Consider the following 22,299-nt stretch of genomic DNA (forward strand, 5'->3'; position numbering starts at 1 on the left):
TTCTACAACGAAAACCATTATTTTATTCCAGTCTTCCAATGTTAACTATTATCACCATCATTCAGAGAACTTCAGAGAGGATGAAACTGCTTAGTTTTACTTTATGAACAAGTTATTGGCTGCAATGACTTTTCCCCGCCATGGGGGAGCTGGTGATGAGCTTATGCACTCCCAGCTTGGAGAGACAACTGTCACAAACACGTTTTTTATTTGTGTAACTGTAAGGGGTACAAATGCAGTTTTGTTACATGGATATATTGCACAGTGGTAAAGTCTAGGTGTTGGCTGTAACCATCACCCAAATAGAGTACATTGTACCCATTAAGTAATTTCTCATCCCTTATCCCTGTTCCACTGTGAACCTAACGGACTTCATTCACTCCTTCAGGAAAGGGAAATACTGAATCAAGGAACAAATTGTAAACATCAATACTGTAGAAGGTGTTGTGTTAAACTCCAAATGCAAAAATTCTCTTTCATTTTAGCTAGAAATATCCATTTTCAAAGTTCTAGAAATGACAGAATCCCATGCAGTAAAAACACAATTATATATATATATAAAAACTTAAAATGTTAACTTGGAGCCTGAAAAACCATAGTTTGAATCTCTTTACTAATTACCCTCCACCTCAATAGTATCAGTTGCATTTTGCCTAATGTAATGGGAAGGGTAAGAGATAAGGTGATTGGTGAGAGGTGGTTCCAGTTTGGGCAGCCAGTGGCTACTAGTTATTTGACCTTGAGTAAGTCAGTCACCTCAGTATAGTTGGAAGTTAATTTTTTCTTATGTAAAATTAGAAATTAAGGTTTTTTTTTCAAACTATATGCAAGTTTTTTTAATCAATAAAGGTTAACAGTTGACATTCAAGAAAATTGGAGATATTCTATTTTCTGCTACTTCTTAAGAGATTCCTATTTTGACTTAATACACTAATGTCAGTTCAAAATGCTAAATGAAATCTTCCAAACAAATGATTTTTGGCAGCTGTATGGAAGGCTGCCGTTGCCATCTAGTGTTTCTGTCTGAGAGGTCTCCTGTAGGAGGTGAGATGAGAGAGCCTTGGCAACTGGGAAGACACTTGCACAGTGAATGTGGGGAGAGGTAGGGCACAGTAACCTACACAGGACTCTCCTGGGTGAACACCAGCCTCCTGATGTAGCCCCGTCCCAGTAGGAGGTAAAGACATATTGAGTGGAATGGAGGGAAGAATTGAAGTTTCCCGTAGCCTCTTAAAGTGGCAATAACAGACCCAAGAGTTTCCTATATCAGTGTCCCCCTTACCTCATTCTTTCTTATATTGGAGGGTGTACATTCTTTGGGCATGCTTGCCTCCCCACATTTTCATGATTTTAATTTTGTGAGTCCAGGACCAAATGAAGAAATTGATCTACTTCTGTTTTGACATAGAACCCAGAAATTAATTCTCTTTTCAAGAATACCTGAGCCCCATGTTTGGGAACTTTCTGTGTTGCCTCCCCGGTGAGTTTTGTGTTTGTGTGTGTGTGTGTTGTGGGGGTTGGGGGAGGGGCCCGCTGGGCCAATCTCTAGATGACAACACCAATTCCTGAGGTCTTAGCTCTGTAAACAAGCTGATGTCAGTTTTCCTCATGCTCCTAGATGATTCCAAATCCCCAAGGTGACATGGCATTAAAGTTGTCCTCCTATCCACTTAGTATGAACCAATAAAATGACATCGTCTATATTCTCAAAGCTCTTAGAACTACGTGTGCTTTCCTTTATCCCTGGGGGTGGTCTGCCATCTCCTTAACCCTAGACTACCTGTATATATGGACGTGATAAAACATGTTGACCTGAAATGTGGCACTATGCCATACCACTCACTTACCTTGTCATTCCTGCCCACAGTTAATCATTTCTCTTTCAAGCTCTGCTACTTAAAGGCTTATTAACACTTAAATGGGACAGACATTATTTTTGTGCTCAATCTCCTTTCAGGGTTTTCATTGGAATTTCCTCTGGAAGATCTGGAAACTAAAAGGGACCAGAATTAGCTGCCTTATCCATGAGAAAACTCCTGGTTGATCTCTGGAATTGAAGTAAGGAGGGTTGACAGAATCGTAGGTCTTCTACTTTCTGGGAAGAACAAGGGTGAGATTTTAATGCAAGCTTTGTCGTAGCAATGAGATTTATATCTGTATCTTCAGTCTTCTGTATGCAGATATAGAGTTATCTTTGTAATAGTTTTGATTAGAGTTTATATCTGTTAGAACACCAGAGTAACGGGTTTCTCAATGCCAACTTATAATTTGGAACTCAATTTTGGAAAAGAGACATTGTATCCAACTCAGAAACAATCAAATGCACCAAATCCTAACAAAGTGAATCTAAAGTAGATTAGGAGTGATTATGTGATTACTCATTATCCATTTGCTAGCTGAGCCAATCCTAGAGCCTCTTCTGAGCCTACATGCACACACAATAAACCAATCTTTTTAGTCTCTTGATAAAATGATAGCTGATTTGAACAGAAAACCATGTGATTCTGTTTAAATCAAGCATTGCAAATCTCTGGCGATTTTTAGAGTGGTCACAAGCTTCTCTCTGAAAACGGCTCATGATGATGGATTTTATTGTTAGGATTGTAATGTGTAGGTTAATGGGAGTGCAGTAATCAGTGATTGACTTTAAACAACTACAGCATTAAGTGGCTGAGAAATAGATAGGAACAGGGAGGAAGGAAACTTGAGTTAATGCGTAGGGCTGGCACTATAAACCTTGCTCTGATATGAAGCTGTAGTGCAAGCATTGGCTATTCTTTCTTCTTCTCTGTTATTGAGGTTGATAATCTCTAACATGGAGATTCTAATGCCTGTCCTGTCCACCTTTCAGGGCTGCTGTGATGATGGTTTGAAACTAGAGTGTGAAAGCTCTGTAAAAGTCTAATATATAGTAATATGAAAGGGTTGTGATTATTTATGATGTGCTCTATACCTAAGCCAGGCAAAAATAGCTCTACTGCTTGGCATTGTTAAATCCTGTTCAGTAAGCACAGAGAACCATTTGGTGGATTCTCCTCTACATGAGTTGGTACAGTTTTGGGCATAACCTTCAACCAGAGAATCAACCTAATTCAGACCTTGGGGCCTAAGTTTTCAAAATTAGTAAACATTTATAGTATTATGTGTCAACTAAACTAGTAAAGGTATTTGGGCATTTCTAAGAGCTGCATTCCTTGCAATTTCATGGTTCTGAACTAAAGAACTAAGAAGCGTGAGAAGACAGGGTGCATTAATTTATAGTTGAATACGTGTTAGGTGAAACAGAGAAGAGCCTCTGCATATTTGTCATAAGGGTTAGCAGTGGGACATTTTGGATTCAAAGAATAAAGCATTGTGAAAAAAGGAGTTTTGAACAGATGACTACAAGGTAAACTTGCAATTTTGGCTAAGGAGTCAGAGCCAAAGTGATAAACTTTGCTATGATCACCCAAAGTTATCACAACTTTATCACCCAAAGTGATAAAGTTGCGAGCAATTTGTGTAGCTTGTCATTGCCACTCTTGGGGTCTTCTGAACCTGGGAGAAAACTTATGATGGGTCTGAGGATACAGAAGTACAAGTTGTTTTTAATAACCAATACCTGTAAAGTGTGTGTCTGTGAAAGTCTCCTTTGTGAGTACTCAGGAAGCCTCTGAAAGTCTTCCATTCTTTGATACTTTGCTGGCTACTTCTGATAGACCCTGCACCCTTTTACCCTTTCATAGGGCTTTGCAGAGGGTCTGGTGCCTGGACCAATGGATGGGAACTACCGAATTCCCAATTGCAGCTCCAACAGGATACAGCTCATAGCATGTCAGTTGTCAGGATGGACAGGTGGTGACAGCGGCTGCATAGACACATGTCCTTCAATGTATTTCTGTGCCCTCATTCCCACAGCTTTCTTCTTGTGTGTTGCCCAGATCCTGTTTGCTATTATCACAGCGGATACAAGCCTGGGTGGACATTGGCTGTATAAGGCAGAGTTCCCATCAAAGCTCTTGGCTTAGACTGGAAATCATCAATAGCTGAAAGGGCTCAGGGTATAAACTCAGTGTCACCAGTTACATAGACATGTGAGGTCTGAGTGGGGACTTAGAGAAGATCTAAATTCTTTCCCATGTTGCACAAGAAAAGTCAAGTTAGAGAGAGATGAACTGAATAGCAGGCCATACATTTGCAGACCTGTGTTTTACAGAGGCAGAATTAAACTTATCATCTCAGTCCTTTCTTGTAGGGTCAAAAATCACTGTGTTTCTTCTTAATAAAATTACATGCCATTAAGGAGTTGCCTGGTATGTACATTCATGGCTTCCCTAAGCATCATCCATAAATGTGGTCCTTCATGACTTTGCATATACTACCTCCTCTTTGTGAAACATATTTAGCTCAATCTGCCACATGTCAAATTCTTACTTATTATTTGGAACAACCAAAAAAAACTCTTAGACTCAGTAGTCTCCCTTAATGCAAACTGTTCACACAGGCCCCCCTGGTCACTTGGGAGTGATCTGCATAATACTCAGCCTTTTAACAAATATTCTTTGAGAGAACTTTCTCTTTCTCCCTTCTTTGTCATTATTCATACACATTATTCACCAAGGAGGGAAGCTCCAGAGTCAATTCATCCCATCTTCCTGGGGCATCAGGCACACGACTTTGCACGTAACAGGTTTCAATAAGTGTATTCTAAAAAAGCAAAGAAAGGGCAAATGGCCCTCTTAACTTCACAGACCTGTAAATGGAAATTGGAGAGTGCCAGATGATCTGCATGTGCCCCCTTATCTAATTCTTTCATTGTTTTTCTGTAATAGCTGGTGGATTATGGGAAACGACAATGCCAGTGACCTACAGGCATTCATCCTGGTGGGCTTTTCTGATTGACCTGGACTGGAGAAAATTCTCTTTGCTGTTATCTTGATCTTCTACATCCTGACCCTGGTGGGCAACACTGCCATCATCCTCTTGCTGGTCGTGGATGTCAGGTTCCACACACCCATGTACTTCTTTCTTGGGAACCTGTCTTTCTTAGACCTCTGCTTTACAACAAGCATTGCCCCTCAGCTGCTGTGAAACATGTGGGGTCCAGAGAAGACCATCACCTACCATGGCTGTGTGGCCCAACTGTATATCTACATGGTGCTGGGCTCCACCGAGTGCGTCCTCCTGGTTGTCATGTCCTATGACCGCTATGTGGCCGTCTGCCGGCCCCTGTACTACACGGCAGTCATGCACCCACGTCTCTGCCTGCAGCTGGTGACCGTGGCCTGGTGCTGTGGCTTCCTAAACTCCTTCATCATGTGTCCTCAGACGATGCAGCTCTCACGGTGTGGACGTCGCAGGGTGGACCACTTCCTGTGTGAGATGCCTGCTCTCATTGCCATGTCCTGTGAGGAAACCGTGCTGATGGAAGCGCTCACCTTTGCCCTGGGGATGGCTCTCCTCCTGGTGCCCCTCTCCCTCATCCTCATCTCCTATGGTGTGATTGCGGCCGCGGTGCTGAGGATGAAGTCAGCAGCAGGGCGAAAGAAAGCCTTCCACACCTGCTCTTCTCACCTCACAGTGGTCTCTCTCTTCTACGGAACCATCATCTACGTGTACCTGAAGCCAGCCAACAGCTACTCCCAAGATCAGGGGAAGTTCCTGACTCTCTTCTACACCATTGTCACTCCCAGCATCAACCCCCTCATCTACACTCTGAGGAACAAAGATGTGAAGGGGGCCATGAAGAAACTTCTGGGGTGGGAGAAAGGGACTGGCAAGCCTCAGTGAGGGGAACACTCTAGTAATGTAGACAGTTTACTGGAGTTATTCTCTTAGACGTGTCTGTGGCCATGTGGAGAACTAATATTCAAGCAGTAGAGTGAAGGTGGGTGGGAAGATGCTTTCGAGTTTGACCCCGTCCTCTGCCCTATGGATGTGAAGTGGTTTCCTTCTGTTTGAAGGTGCCTGCTTCAGGATATCTCTACTGTATCTTGCACTTTCCTTATCTTTTTGATTTATCCACAACCGCTGAGAACTTATAGAACTAATTCAATCACACAAAGGCACTGGGCAGTCTGCAGATTATGTCATGGATGTCAAATAAAAATTAAGACAACATGAGTGGCCTTTTCTTCAAGCCCTTTTATTTGCTTCTGTGGCAGTTTTTCAAAGACAGAGGGGTCAACATCAGTCAAGTTATAGTGCCCTGTCCTGGATACAGGTTGGTTCTGTATGAGTAGGGAATATCCTTTGAGTTGCTTTTTGAAAAAGACGAATTCGCTCAGAGTTATTTGCATCTTCTCCTTGACCTTTTCTCATAGCCAAAGTACCTACAAAAGAGCTGACTTTAGTCAGGAATGCAAGCCTTTGCGAAGAACAGAGCAAATGATACACATCCAGATAGAATGAATGACTTTGTTCTCCTTAACAGGTTACTTTAAACAGCTGTAAATATTCTACTTCAAAGACAGCTGTCCTATACTCAAATTAATCACTGACCCCCAACCTCCACAAATAACTCTGATGACCAATCTTGTAAAATCAGTGCATGTTGGAATGGGGCGTTACTGAAAGCAGTTTTTCCAAAACTTGATCGTGCATCAGAACGCTTAAGGCACAAATTTCCAAGAACTCTCCAAATTTCCTGAATCAACAATGCCAGGTGTGGGTCTAGGCATCTCTGTTTTTAAAAAGCTCTCTAGGTGTTACCGATGATAGATTTTGAAATCATTGTTTTAGAGATAATAAAAATCCAGCTCCTCACATTACCCAGGACTCTTCCTGTAGCATTCTGAATCCATGGCTGCCTTAACTGGGTATGAATGATTCCGTGCACCAGGCATGGGAAAGACAGTATCATCCATACCTGGATTTGGAACTGATTTATCTTCTCACCAGTTAACTTTCGAAGCCTAGCCTTTTTCATGTGTATTATGGAGGTCATACTCCTCACCTTAGAGGGCTGTAGTAGAGATTAAGTAAGACAAGGTGTGTTAAATATGAGGTGGGTGGTCTCTCAGTAATACTTACTTTTTTTTTTCCCATGTACTACAGGCATTGGGCAATCTTCTTTTGTAGGTCTTATGCAATTGTTATTTAGATCTTGTTTTTAGTAAAATTCTGCTTCAGTATTTTTCCATTTATTATCTGCAAGATGCAAAATGTTCTTCTCTTCCATGTGTAGACAACACCCTTTGCTTGCTTCTTTCACATTAGGTAGATAGGATCCCTCATAAACTCTCAGAGGACTTTGCTTCCTACTTTTGCACCCTAATATAAATGTGGGTTGGGGGGTGAGGTGGCGATTCAGGGTAAGTGTGCAGATTTCACATTATTTGTAGATAATACCAGTTCAGGCTTTTTGAATTATAGGGCAGAGTGTGTCCATAGACTATCACAGAGGTTAAATCTATGAGATAACAAAAATACCCAGACAGAAATGGAAAAAAATTCAAAGTTGTTTAAACAGGTGTTTCGGAACTATTGCATAAAATATTTCAAAACCCGTTGCTCCTGTCATCTTCCTGAATAAAGATGATCATAGGACATGCAAAAAGTAGATATTCTTTACCCTATTTGCAAATAATGTGACTAAAACATAGGGAGGCTAAGGGAGTTGCTTAAATTACAAGGCAAGTGAATACCTAAGATGGCATTCATTATTTGTCAAACATTTCCCATGGAGTTTTTCATTCCATTAATTACTGCTTACACATTTAGGTCCTATGTGGTTAAATTTGGACTATTGGACTATTTAGTAGCCAAATGCTATTTTTTATTGATAAAAAAATTTAAGTTTTTCTTTTAAAATCTTTTCTTTTAAAATCATCCAAGGGCATCATCCTAGAGATAAAAGATTAAAAAGATTTTGTCTGTTAATCCAAATACCAGTCCTTTTCTTTACTCCAATTCTCCTGGTTGAGTTTCTGTGGCATAAAAACTGTCAGGAAAGCACCCCCATATATCTAATGAGTGTATTTTCAGCTTATGTGGAGGAGGGTACTGACCACAGCTGTGAATATCATTTCCCACGTGGTTTTTTTCTTTATATTAATGCTATTTCTGTGATAAATTTTTCAACGGATCAAGTTAAGGAGTATTTATTAAATGCATATAATACCCTGGAAATTCCAAGGAAATCAAAGAAATTGACATGGCTATAGGGGCCTGTCCACTGACAGCTCCTAGGGTACACTACCACTCAGATCCCTGTCATTTGTCCTAGCACTGACACTGCAACAGTGGACGTTTTCATTCAATAACACCTTTATCTTGGATACAGTTAGTGACGAGTTGGAGTTTCAGGGTATGGGGAGAGGAATCAATCAACCCATCTACAAATTGACCATTGACTTACGCGCTTTAGTTTTGTCAACTTTAAATAATCAGATTCAGAAAATACGATTAAATATATAGTTTATTTGAGGGCAAAACTTGAGAACTAGCCACCTGAATAACACAGACTCCAAAGAAATCTAGTCAGTACTCCAAAGTGGAAAAGTTAAAGTTCACTGATTTAGGCAGAAGCAGAGGAGTTTAGCAGAGTTACAGTATTTTTCATATAAGGTCAATAAATACATTATGGTGATTTGATTATGTTCAGTTGGCTACATGCCAAGGAAAATTGTTTAACATGAACATTCCACAAGAAGGGGTAACGGTCTTGAGGAGTCTTATCTCTGGTACAATTTAGTCTTTCCTAATCATTTACAGGAAAAAGCAGAAGTTGCAGCTGTATGTATGCTACGACTCAGGCCACATAGTCACATTCCTCTTAAGGCTCAAAATAATTTAAAGTTCCAACAGCTTAAGTTTGAATTGCTTATTTCACAGTTTGATAAAATTTGTTAATCTGATTTCCCTATAGGGGTTTAGGAAACTGACTCAAAGGTACTCCCCCCAAATTCTCATCAACTGGAAAGAAAATAGAATAAAATACTACTATAATAAAATTGGACAAAGTAATGATATAATACAGAGTAAGGTAGAGATGGAATAGTAAGAAAATATTTGACCAGAGAATTGAACTAGAACATAAAATTGTGAAATTCTGATGCTCTTTAAAAAGTATTTGGGAAATACAGAAAGACAATAATGATACATTAAAAAAGTATTTCTGTCTGAAAAAAAGTTTGTGTATGGAAGGCAGGTAGAGTAAGATTGATTGTAAATGATGTTGAATCTGGCCGGGCGTGGTGGCTCATGCCTGTAATCCCAGCACTTTTGGAGGCTGATCACTTGAGGTCAGAAGTTTGAGACCATGCTGACCAACATGGTGAAACCCCATTTCCATTAAAAATACAAAAATCAGCCAGTCGTGGTGGTGGGCACCTGTAATCCCAGCTACTTGGGAGGCTGAGGCAGGGAGAATCCCCTGAATCAGGTAGGCAAAGGCTTTCTTCCTTCCTGGCTTCCTTCCAGGCTTCCTTCCTGGCTTCCTTCCTTCCTTCCTTCCTTCCTTCCTTCCTTCCTTCCTTCCTTCCTTCCTTCCTCCCTCCCTCCCTCCCTCCCTCCCTTCCTTTTTTCTTCTGTCAGCAAGTATACTATGCTGGGACAATGGAGATATGTATATTAAAGACTTAAAGAAAAAATGCAATCTGATGCTGACAATGTGGTGTGGAATGAATGAGGTGGGTACTTGACTTGATCATTGAAGTTTGGGTGTTTCTATAGGACATGAAGTCTGTTTTGAGTCTTAAAGAGTGAATAAGTTAGAAAGGAAAAGAATGAGAAGGAAATGCTATGTGTAAAAAATAAAAAGACTGTGCTAGTCAAAGAGGAGATGAAAGGTATTTTGAGTTCAGTAGTTTGACATGTTTGTTTGTAGGGTTCTTATGGGGAACTGCCATGGGTAAATAATGGAGGCACAGGCAAGAACAAGGTTGTTGAGCACACTCTTCTAACCTAATACCAAGTTGAGGAACTTGGATTTTATTTTCCCTAACATGGAGAGAAAATGAATGCATTTAGGAAAGAGTGGCATAAGTAGGGTGTATTTTAGGCAGATCATTTGCTGCAATGTAAAGTATATCTCTGAAAAGGGAAGAAGAAAAGCACTTTAATAACTCAAGAGAGAAGTTGTAACAATTTAATTAAGAAAACCAGAGTGTGAGTGAAGAATAGGAATTGGATTTTGGAGATGTTAGGGAATAGAATTTTCAGAATTTAGGATTTGACTGGAAGTGAGAAATGAGTAAGAGAATAAACACGACTTAATCTCTGGTATGTGATTAGCTTTTCTGGATGTAGAAAGAGCATATTGGGTGGTGGCTGAAGACTTTAATTTTACATGAGTTGATAATTAACACAGTTTTCTCCCAAATTAGAAGGAACCATCTCAAGAATCATTATTTTAAGACTAAGGGTCCAAATCCTGTGAAAATAATGATCTCAGATTCATCAAGTCCTCTGAGCCATCCTGGCACAGAAGGACTTATTAAGCTTTTGCTAACACACTCCAAGCTATGGAACTAAGCCATTAAAAACTGTGGTGTTCTTATGTCTGTTTTGGGCCTCTGAGGTGAAGGTTTCTTGGGGATTGTCTCTGTTGTCCCTACAGGAATGAGCTCTGAGGTCTGGGTGGATGATGACAACCCCAGTGAGGGATGTGGCTAACAAGTCAATGTGTCTGGAATCTCATTGCCCTGGGCAAAGGCAGAGATAGTTTGATCCTGATCTGCCTGACTTAATTCTGTCTCTGAACAGTACATCTATAATGGATCAAACCATATAATTCCTCAAAAGTCCAACAGCTGGTGAGTTAAGTCAGTAAATGGTCCAGTTCAAACTGACTTTATTTTTATTACCCAGGTTATTCAACTGAGCCGATCCATTCTTTTACTTTTGTCATTGCAGATATAATTACACTAACAATCAAAGCACTGTTTCTTCCATCCCACCCAGTGAGAATACAGGTGTTTATCTTTCTGTGCCTGATGTATTTCACTTAATATAATGCCCTCTGGATTTATCTGTGTTGCCGCAAATGACAGGATTTCGAATCTGTATCAGTGAGGAATTTTGTTTGTAATTTCACTTTTGTTCTATGCATTATTATTATTTTTCAGATAGAGTTTCACTCTTGTTGCCCAGGCTGGAGTGCAATGGCGCAATCTCGGCTCACTGCAACCTTCGCATTCTGGGTTCAAGTGATTCTCCAGTCTCAGCCTCCCGAGTAGCTGGTAGGTGACTGACAAATGCTCCAAAGTAGCCAAAACTTAAAATTAAGTTAAAGTTTACCTTCAAGATTCAACCTGAATAAGTTGCTCTGTATTGCTGGTAACAAAAAATAACCTTTAATGGTATAAAAGCAAACCTCAGAGAATGTTTTTTTTCCCTAGTTGACATCTAAATGGGAAGCTGTAAAATATTTGTATGGCCTTATGCACTTTTTACTTTAGAATTTCAACTTTTTCTAGTTAAATTTTTTCTAAACAGATTCTTGCGTATTTGAAAGACAAATGACTTTTTAATTTAAATGCTTAAGCAGTTTTTAAGAAGTTAAAGCTGTTGTGCTTATTCTTTTAATAGTTTATTTAATATAACTACATTTTAAGAGTTTGATTTAATGTTAAGTTCCTCTGAACTTTGGTTAAGCAGAAAGCATTACATGAGATTCTTGACATATGCTTTCAAGGAATCTCTTTAAAAAATGTTAAAGGTAGAAGTATTGAAATTTTAATTAAGTATTTGCATAATTTGAAAAATTATGTCTTGCAGCTTTTTAAATGCCGAAGTATGATACATATTTTCCCTTAGTAATATGACGATAATAACTGTAGTTACCATGGGCTAACTATATGCTACACGACATGCTAAATTCTGTATGTATATTTATCTTCTAATCTTTAGGATTGCCTAATAAGTTTGGCAGTTTTATTGTCTTCATTTTTATAATCATTATTCTTGATTCATTATATAGTCATTTTTCTGTGCTTGATTCTTTATGTATATGTTTGTTCATGCAGTTTTATTTCTAATAATGTAATAAACATTTAGAAATTAGAAAACTGAGATTTAAAAGTGGAATAAATTGTCCACGGGACACCCAGCTATAACACGCTCAGAGCCAGGATTAAAACTGGCATCTGTCTGATTCTAAAACCTGTGATAGTAACTACCGTGACTGCAGAAATCTTCCTTGATCATTCTACGTCAATTGACTTACCTGTCTCTTTCTCCTCTCAGTCTTCTTTATTTTTTTTCTTATACTCATTACCATTTGACGTGTGTGTAGTTTTTTTTTTATAGAGATGGGGTCTTGCTTTGATAATCATACATGTATATTTTTAATATACTGTCTCTCTTGCTTTTTTGTTCACTGATCTCCTAAAACAAGTCCAGGCATTTGTATGTGGTTTGTAGGTATTGGTTGATACTTAAATGAATGAATGTAATTAGTGTATTCTGTACACCTTCAGTGCATATATTATTAAAGATGTGATAGATTTCGTGTTTTCCTTTCTTTATATTGTTATTCCTATATTGCAGCAGTCCCCAATCTTTAGCACCAGGGACTGGTTTCGTGGAAGACAACTTTTCCATGGACTGGGCAGGGGGACGGTTTCAGGATGATTCAAGTACATTACATTTATTGCATACTTTATTATTATTGCATTGTAATATATAATGAAATATAAAACTCACCATAATGTAGAATCAGCGGGAGCCCTGAGCTTGTTTTCCTGCAACTAGACAGTTCCATCAGAGAGCGATGGGAGACAGTGACACCCGAAATGTGGTGCTTATGTCCAGTCTGCTCCGTAATCTTGGCTGCTGTCACTGCAAAAAACCCTGCTTCACAAAGACAGGATGTTGGAAATGCAAGCAGGTGTTTCAGTGATACTATTGACAAGGAAATGTCAGTCCTCCTGTGGAGAACAGCAAAGGCTTTGCTGTCCTTAAATTTTACGTAACATTTTGTATTATTGGTCCTTCTCTGTGTTATTTTTTTTTTCTGATATCTCTCCTCTCTTCTTCCTCCTCTTAAATGGTACATCTAATCCTGTTCTCTTATTCTAAATTTTAAAATGATTTTTCAATGCCTGCAGGTCTTTACTGAATACCTCTATAATCATTTAACTCCAATTCTATTTCAATAGCTAGGCTGCCCATCTGGTATTTCCATTGGTTATTATACTTATCACAAACTTGATAAATCTGAAATTCTGTGCAATAGATAATTTTCTTGTGGTAGTTAAAAAATATGTTCAATAATTATTTGAAACTCTTCAAAAAGTATGAGGTATCTTCAAAAAGTTCATGGGAAATGCATATTATGAAGAAACCATGCATAGATTTCAGAAATATTTTATACCTAAATAAACTTGTACTAACTTGTTATAACATGTCTGAACAGGATCTAATTTGAGGAATTATAATAAGAAAACTAAGACACCAATTTGAAAAGAGGTCCTATTAGAGCAACATGAATTCTGCCAAAATTAATGCAAGAATAAACATCAAATTTATGGCAATTTTGGGTGAAACAGTAAAATCACTGGTTCTTTATGACAAGTTTATGAGGACAATGCCCTCCAACATTCGCAAGTTTACAAATGAATAACTCATTTGAAGAAGGGATGATAAGATATTGAAGATAAAGCCTGCAGTGGCAGACAATTCACATTAGTTCACCAGAAAAAAAAAAAATCTTGTTCATGTCCTGCTTTAGGAATAACAATAGCATAAACAACAGCCAACACCATAGCCATCTCAATTGGTTAAATTTACACAATTTTGAAAAATTTTCCACTCAATAGTTTCAAAAACTCTTGTTCCCAGATCAACTGCAGCAAGAGCAGAGCTTTCAACTGATATTTTGCATAAGTGGAATCAAGATCCTGAAGCATTTCTTCAAATAATTTTAAGAGGAGGTCAAACACAGCTGTTCCAGTGAAATCCTCAAGACTTTCTAGAGGGCCCAAAACAAAAGAACCCCAATAACACATGCTATTATGAGAGTATTTTGAGAAAGTTAGCCAAAGTTTTAGAAGAAAAACTTCCAGGAAATTTCACCAGAGAATTCTTCCCCACCATAACAATATTCCTCCTCATTCCTCTCATCAAAAAAAGACAAATTTGCCAGAGTTTCAGTAGAAAATTATTAGGCATCCACCTTATAACCCTGATTTTGCTCCCACTAATTTCCTTTTTCTTTTCTGATTTAAAAAAAACTTGAAAGGACACCCATTTCTCTTCAGTTAATAACATAAAAAAGACTGTCTCGACATGGTTAAATTCCCAGGACCTTAGTTTTTTGTAGGGATAGACTAAAGGCCAGTATTATTGCTTATAAATGTGTCCTGAACTTGATGAAGCTTGTGTTGAGAAATAAAGTTTCTGTATTTTACTTTTGTGTTTTACTTTCATTTTTTCACAAACTTATTGAAGTCCTTTCATAGACCCTAATTCTCTTCTTCTTGAAGGTATGTCCAGCTTCAGCATCCTTTCTTGTGAATAGAATGTGACAGAAGTGACCATGTGTGACTTCTGAGTCTAGGTCATCAAAGATTTTGCCACTTATGCTTTCCTTTTTTCTAAGCCACTCACGCTGGAAGAAACCAACAACTATTTGGTGAGAATAATCAAGCAGCCAAGCAGCCCTACAAAAACATCCATGTGGAGAGAACCTGAAGCCTTCAATGACAAACACCACCAATTCGCAGGCCGTGAGTGTGAGCAAACTTGAAAGTGGATCTTCTACTTTCGGTCAAGCCTTTGGATGACAGCCCCAGTTGAAATCTGACTGTAACCACATGAGATATCCAGAGGCACAACCACCATGATAAATTGTTCTTGAATTACTCGTTTACAGAAACTCAATTAGGTAATAAATACTGTGAGTTTATGCCACAAAATTTTGGGGTTATATGTTATGAAACAATAGATAGCAATTTCACTCTTTCAACATCCATTTTATTTTTATACAATAATGCATTTTTAATAATGGGATATGTATTGAGAAATGCACCATTGTGTAATATCATTGTTGTGTGAACATCGTAAGATGTACTTACACAAACCTAGGTGGTATAGCCTATCACACACCTAGAGTATATGGTATAGCCTATTGCTCCTAAACTACAAACCTGTGCAATACGTTACTGTGCTGAATACTGTAGGCAACTGTAACACAATGGTCAGCATTTGTGTATATAACATAGAAAAGGTAGAGTAAAAATATGGTATAAAGATTAAAATGGTACACTTGAATAGGGCATTTACCTCAGATGGTCTGCTAATTTTCATGGTCACATAAAGATTCCACTGAGATATATTTTCCCATAGGTGACAGCCTTGACTATGTGCACCATCCATGAAGGTCCCCTTTGCCTTGCTTTTCCTGACTTGTCAAGTGCATGATGATGTGGCAAGCCAGCGCAAGAGCTGAACTCTGTTCTCTTTCTATTGAGTTCTGCAGCTATTTATTCTGAGTTTGGTACCTAGACTTTGTAGACCCCATTTCTTTGACATTCTTGGTAGAATCAGGTCATCTTCATCCCATTGTGCTATCCTTGTGTTACTGTTATGTTTTATGATGCCTAAAGTTATTTTATAGAAGAATAATCTGAGGGTAGACCATAGGCCTAGAACCTTTGAGCCTATTGTTTGAGCCAGCCTCACAGAGAGGACAGTTAGTGGTTTTCACTGGATCAGCATCAATTTGGATAAACATTGCTGTCAGTTACTATGAAACTGGTTACATTTTCTATTCGTTTTTTTTTTTTTTTTTTTTTGTCTTAAGAAAACATTTTTAATCAGAGCATGTTTTCTATGGTTTTACACCCACTAGGGTCATAGGCTTTTTTCTGCCTTAAGATATGGCCAATGATTGCATTGGGGCCTAGACATTAGGTATACAGAATAACATACAAACTGTACTCTAAATACTCTTCATTTTAGGATAAAACTATTGGTACATATATATTTTTATTACAATTCTTATGCTTATTTTTCTGAATAGCATTACTTCATCAAAAATTATTTGAACCTTTAATGGCCACACTAACGAATGTTGACCAGAGAAACATTGTTCCTTTGAGTGGCATTTTAGGAAAACAAAGATTCCTTGGGTTCAATGGGCAGTATTTTTAGTTGGTAGGCAGAGGACTCCACATGAAATCCTGAATCAAACACTGCTCCACTAAAATATTCTGTGGCTAAAGATGAAAAATTTTACAATCAGAAGCAACAAAAACTAGACACATTTTTTAGTAAATCTTTCCCTTTCTTGTCCTTCGGTTGCCTCCTGGCAGGCAGCTCTCCCTCCTGTCTCTTATAATTCTGTTCTCTCTTCTTCTGCCCCACCATTGACTTTTCCTTCTTGCTTTCTGTCCTGAAATTATTTTCCCGTCATAAATTCTCAAATTATTTGTTCCATCTAAAGATCCATCTTTACCATGAGCCAGATATGTGAGCAACTGCAGAATTTAAATCTAGTGCACGAGTTCAGAGTCATACATGAACTAAGAAGTTATAATGAACAATTTTTAAAAACTAGACAAGGAAATAAAATATTAATCAAATGATTTAGAATTCTTTAGGGCACATATGGCCCAGGTTTGCTGGACATATCAACTTGTACACCTGTTAACTGAAACATCAGATGCGAAATCCTAGATGACAAAATGTGATTTGGTCTGACCTGGTGGTCAGCATTGTGCCATACCTTTGGAATTGACAGATAAAGACAGGAAACATGTAGAATTCCGCTTTCCAAAATAAATATCAGGGTCAAAATCATTCATAAAAACAATAAAATTATTAAACTATGGAAGAATTTGGAGATAGACTATAAAATTTATTGTCACAACTCAAAGTTAAATAAAACAGGTTTTCATTAAAAATCAAATTATGTAAAAGTTGTAAAACTTAAAATCTTAATATCAGGAATAATTATATAATAAAAGCTATCATAAATACTCAACAGGAAACCAGAAATTTTAATTATTTTGCAATTTGTTTTACTATCAACTCTGATTATTGTGTTTCTTAAAAGAAACAAATATACCATTATGAGGTGATCAGAAGCAGACAAGGAGATTAGACATTCCCTCATTTATTCACTCAGCAACCCTGCTACAGAACTAAACCTATGCCAAGTGCCCTGGTGGGCCCAGCATGTGGTGCTGAGAAATGATTGTATTGCCCTTTCCCCCACTCAGGGAGCCCACAGTCTGAGGATATATGGACAAAAACACTAAAGCAAGTACATATAAAAGAAGAGTAAATGCTATAATAAAGTAAGATGTTGGGAGGGAGGGCAGGGGAGCCATGGCATTCGAGGGACCCAAATGCCTCATTGAGGTGACATTTATGCCATGACCAGGATAACAACAGAAGGCCAGCCCTACACAAGTCTGGGAACAGTATGTCAGGGAGACGCCACTCCTGGTGCAGAGACATGCAGGCAGAGGTGACGTTGGCAGAGGATGTGAGAAAGAGGCCGGTGTGGGCTAGAGGGAGCCTGGGGGAGAGAAGAAAAGAGGGAGGATGACTCTGGGGCCTGGAAGAAGACGGTGATCTGCCTCTCTCTGACAACATTGTCCCCAAACTTAGCACCTTTAAACAACAAATGCTTACTATCTCATGATTTATGTGGACCAGAATCTGGACACCGCTTTGCTGGCTGCCTCCACATGGGGCTCCATGAGGCTGGGGCTGTGTTCTCAGCTGAAGCTGGGCTGTGGGAGGATTGGCTTCCAAGCACACTCACGTGGGTACTGTCCAGGTTCAGTGTGGACTGAGAGCCTGAGTGTCTCCTGGGGCCTGGGCACTCCCTCATTCTCTGTTGTGTAGGCCTCTGCCTAGGGCAGCTCATAACACTGGAGCTTGCTTTCTGAATTTGAGGAATACAGCAGAAAGACAGGGAGATAATTACATATTGACAGAGAAAGACAAAGACACAGGCAGAGAATGAGGGATAAAATACTGGACAGAGTAAGTAGATGAGAGAAATAGAGAGATTGAGAGAGGAAACAGAGAAGTGACTAGGAGAAAATGACAGCTTTTTTGATAATAACATAATGAGAATTGCAATAGACTGAACATTTCCCCACCAAAAACTGTGTACGTTGAAATCCTAGCTCCCAGTGTAACAGTGCTAGGAAGTGGGAGGTAATTAGGTTCTGAATCCTCATGAATGTGATTACCAGCTCTATAAAAGAAACCCCAGAGAGCTCCTTACTCCACTATCTGTCAGGTAAAAATACAATGTAAAGTCTACAGTCTTCAACTCAGAAGACAGAGTTCTCACCAGAGCCCAACCACACTAGCGTTCTGATCTTCAACTTCTGTCCTCCAGAACTGTGAGAAAGAACATTCTGTTGTTGATAAGTGGCTCAGTCTATCTTTGCTATAATAGCCTGACCTAAGACAGAAGTGTTATCCCATTACGTCCGTTGCATTCTTTTGGTCAGAAGTGAGTCACTAACCCCTTAGTATTGTGAGCCTTCCTGTAAGCCTTGCCCACCACATAGGCCAAAATGAAGGACATGGGTCTGATTCTGAATATAATGAGAAGGCACTGAAAGGAGTAATGTCAGAGGATGACACTCTCTGAATTCCATTTCATCTCAAACTCTTACTGATGCAGAATGAAAAATGAGGCTGAGAGGGGAAGCGACTTTCCAATATCACATTGCTGGATACAGGCCTGTTTGAGGTGTACTCTATGCTACCTCCCATTCCTTCTTATAGTTCCTTTATCCCTAAGTGTGTGTTATTATCTACATGGGATGCCACACTATGAGTTTTACAAGTTTTATCTCATACACACCTGATGAGTTCCCTAGGAAGAAGATGCTGGCATGTTACCCACTGTATGTGTTGAAAGGCCCCTAAACCCACAATAACTTTGCTAGTGTCACAGAACTGTAAGAAAGAGTAGGTTCTTACCCACATCTGTGACCTCACACCTGAGGCCCTGGCTGTATTCAGGTCTTTCCAGGGAACTGAGGGCTGTGTTTGCATAATTGCACACAGGTAAAGAGTTAACATGCAGGGATAGTGAGCAGTCAGTGGCCCAGCAGGGCCTTGGGGTAGGTCTTACGGAAGCAAGGAGCCCAGAGGATGAAACTTTGAAAAAGTGATCTTACTTCCTTGGTGACAGACCCCAACAGAACTTAGAATTCTGGTAACCAAGCACCCACATCCTAGAGACAGCCCTGTATCCAGGTGGGAAATGCTTGGTTGGAAATGCTTAAGAGAGCACAATGTGCACTTGCTAGATCCCAACTCTCTTAGGCTCTTGCTTCAGGAAGGCCTAAAGTGAAAATCTTTTCGGAGATGCTGACATTGGCTTATTCCTCACCGTATAAGTCTCTGGAGATTTTGCAGGGGTTGCCCAGAGGTAATATGTTAAGTCTAGGGCGGGCTCCTCCAGCCTAGGTCTCATCAATGCTTTCATTGTCCTTTGCTTTAGAATGTAAGGAAAAATCAGGAACTTAAAATAGGAAAAATTGACCAAAACTACATTTTTGTGAGATTCCCTAAGGTTCGTTGTTGTTGTTATTTTGTTTTAGACAGGACCTCACTCTGTCACCCAGGCTGGAGTTCAGTGGCACAATCACAGCTCACTGCAGCCTAGATCTTCTGAGATCAAGCAATTGTCTCACCTCAGCCTCCAAAGTAGCTGAGGGACTACAGGTGCACACCATCACACTTGGCTAATATATGTATTTTTTATCTTTAGCAGAGGTGAAGTCTCATTATGTTGCCCAGGCTTGTCTTGAACTCCTGAACTCAAGCAATCCTCAATTTTTGATACATAGCTTTGCTAGGTGTGGGATTCTTAGTTGACAGTTTTTTCTTTTTTTCTGTGAGCACTGGCTAAAGAAAGTTTAAAAAGAAGAAATAGAGAAACTTCAAGTAAGGCAATTAAATGAACAAATTAAGAGCTAAGAAACAACAAAGACTGAGTACTGAGGTTGTAATTACGGCAGCTAATGACAGAATGGATCCAGTCAGAGAGTTTAGGCAGAATCGTACTTGGAGAGAGTAGTAGTCTGAGGGTGAAGGTGTCCTAAATGAGGCCAACTGGAAGACTTGTTTATTACAGAATCAAAGACAATGCATGGGAACACACCATGCCAAACCCAAACAGGTTGAGGTGGTGCTCTGTGCAAGGGTATATAGGTTTATGGGAAGAAAAGCTACCATTATAACATCAAGGTTTTTTTTTTTTTTTTTTTTTTTTTTTTTTTTTTTAATTAAAAGAATCACAAATGTGGCAGTTATAATCAGGGTTAAGGTTAAAGTTAAAGTTGTATTTCAGGTTTGGTTGGTGGGTGTCACAAAGAAAAAGTATGTCTGTTGCCAAGAAGTGGGTGTTCTAGTTTGTGAAATAAAACATCCCAATGACTAGAAACAGTAGAGGAGAAAAAGGGATGGGATGGCAAACACAGGTTCCTGGAAATTTATATTAAAATAAGGTTTACAAAGGAGGACAGTGTGCATCTCAGTCATCAGTGCTGCCTGCAATGGAGTATTTCTACCCATGATAAATACACCATAATATGTGAGAGGTGAAAAGCAGCCTACATTATGCTTCCCACGCCAGATGCCTTGATTTGGGGCTCTGTTCCCAGGGAAAAAGAGCACATCTTTGAAGTAGTTTTGGAGCAGGAGGTATCTTCCAAATTCCAACGAAGTATCTTATATTTCTAGGTGATCCTGAGACCTCTGCAGAAGAAATAAATGAAGGCCATGAAACTTCCTTGAACTAGTGGAAATCCATGAGAAAATCTGACATTATGTTCTATTCTCTTGGAAGGTAGAAATATTGTTTGACTTCTGTTTTGTTGACAAGAAGCGAGGCCAGACCACCCATCTGAACAAGGCTACCTGAGACAATTACCTCACACGTGGAAAACATTGGAGTCCATCTGTTTCCAATCTGCTGTTTTCCAAAAATTAGAGAAGTTTAGTTTTCCCTTTGATATCCTGTTTCTAACAATCCCAGTGCCAGTGCTGTCCTGCTTCCACAAGTGACAGTGACAAATATGAGCCTGAAGGAAGATGAGCTGATGGCATTCCCAGCTTATTATGACTCCTTGGGGGCCTTATCTTACATACATGGATTCAATTCGTAGACTTAGCTGGGTGAGTATCTATTATTCAGCTGCATTAGAAGTGACTACTTAAGACTTAGGTGTGTGGTGAAATGAGGCAGGATTTTCTCCTCATGATTGCCATCTTACTATCACTGAATCATAGCTAAAATCAGAAAATTATTCATGAAGAAATAGAAACGTAATATTATGAGGACATATATTTAGAGATTGGTGGAAAGGCCTTCATAATTTTGTGGCGTGCTCTTTGAGCTGGAATTATAGTTGACATTTCATTATATTAGCTATACTAGACTTTATGCATTTATGTAAAGTTTTATTTACTTTTATTATACTGTAAGTTCTGGGACACATGTGCAGAACGTGCAGGTCTGTTACACACGTAAACATGTGCCATGGTGGTTTGCTACACCCATTAACCCATCACCTACATTAGGTATTTCTCCTAATGCTATCCCTCGCCTAGCCTCCCACTCCCCGAAGGTCCCCAGTGTGTGATGTTCCCCTCCTTGTGTCCATGTGTTCTCATTGTTCAACTCCCACTTATGAGTGAGAATATGTGGTGTTTGGTTTTCTGTTCTTGTGTTAGTTTGCTGATAATGATGGTTTCCAGCTTCATCCATGTTCCTGCAAAGGACATGAACTCATCCTTTTTTATTGCTTAATAGTATTCCATGGTGTATATGTGCCACATTTTCTTTATCCAGTCTATTGTTGATGGGCATTTGGGTTAGTTCCAAGTCATTGCAGCAGTGAACACTGCTGCAATAAATGTATGTGTGCATGTGTCTTTATAGTAGCATAATTTATAATCCTTTGGGTATATACCTAGTAATGGGATGCTGGGTCAAATGGTATTTCTGGTTCTAGATCCTTGAGGAATTGCCACACTGTCTTCCACAATGGTTGAACTAATTTACACTCCAACAGTGTAAAAGCATTCCTATTTCTCCACAACCTCTCCAGCATCTGTTGTTTCCTGACTTTTTTTTTTTTTTTTTTTTTTTTTTTTGAGACAGAGTCTCGCTCTGTCACCCAGGCTGGAGTGCAGTGGCCGGATCTCAGCTCACTGCAAGCTCCGCCTCCCAGGTTTACACCATTCTCCTGCCTCAGCCTCCCGAGTAGCTGGGACTACAGGCGCCTGCCACCTCGCCCAGCTAAGTTTTTGTATTTTTAGTAGAGACGGGGTTTCACTGTGTTAGCCAGGATGGTCTCGATCTCCTGACCTCGTGATCCGCCCGTCTCG

General features: G+C 39.3%; 2 long non-coding RNA genes and 1 pseudogene across 2 annotated transcripts in view; 1 reads left to right on the top strand and 2 right to left on the bottom strand.

Moving 5' to 3' along the window:
- The window catches only part of LOC126943737 (uncharacterized), a 41,119-nt gene extending 21,943 nt beyond the window's left edge, over window positions 1–19,176 (bottom strand). Inside the window, exons 1-2 of the long non-coding RNA XR_007721838.1 lie at window positions 18,761–19,176; window positions 12,628–12,774 (exon numbers count right to left, since the gene is read on the bottom strand). This is a non-coding gene — a long non-coding RNA (uncharacterized LOC126943737). The remainder of the gene's footprint in view (window positions 1–12,627; window positions 12,775–18,760) is intronic.
- The window catches only part of LOC126943703 (uncharacterized), a 78,856-nt gene that overhangs the window by 44,780 nt on the left and 11,777 nt on the right, over window positions 1–22,299 (bottom strand). The gene's annotated exons all lie outside the window — the stretch shown is intronic.
- LOC126943446 (putative olfactory receptor 2W6) lies at window positions 4,822–6,102 on the top strand (annotated as a pseudogene).

Source organism: Macaca thibetana, chromosome 1 (genome assembly GCF_024542745.1).
Source record: "Macaca thibetana thibetana isolate TM-01 chromosome 1, ASM2454274v1, whole genome shotgun sequence".
Taxonomy (NCBI): domain Eukaryota; kingdom Metazoa; phylum Chordata; class Mammalia; order Primates; family Cercopithecidae; genus Macaca; species Macaca thibetana.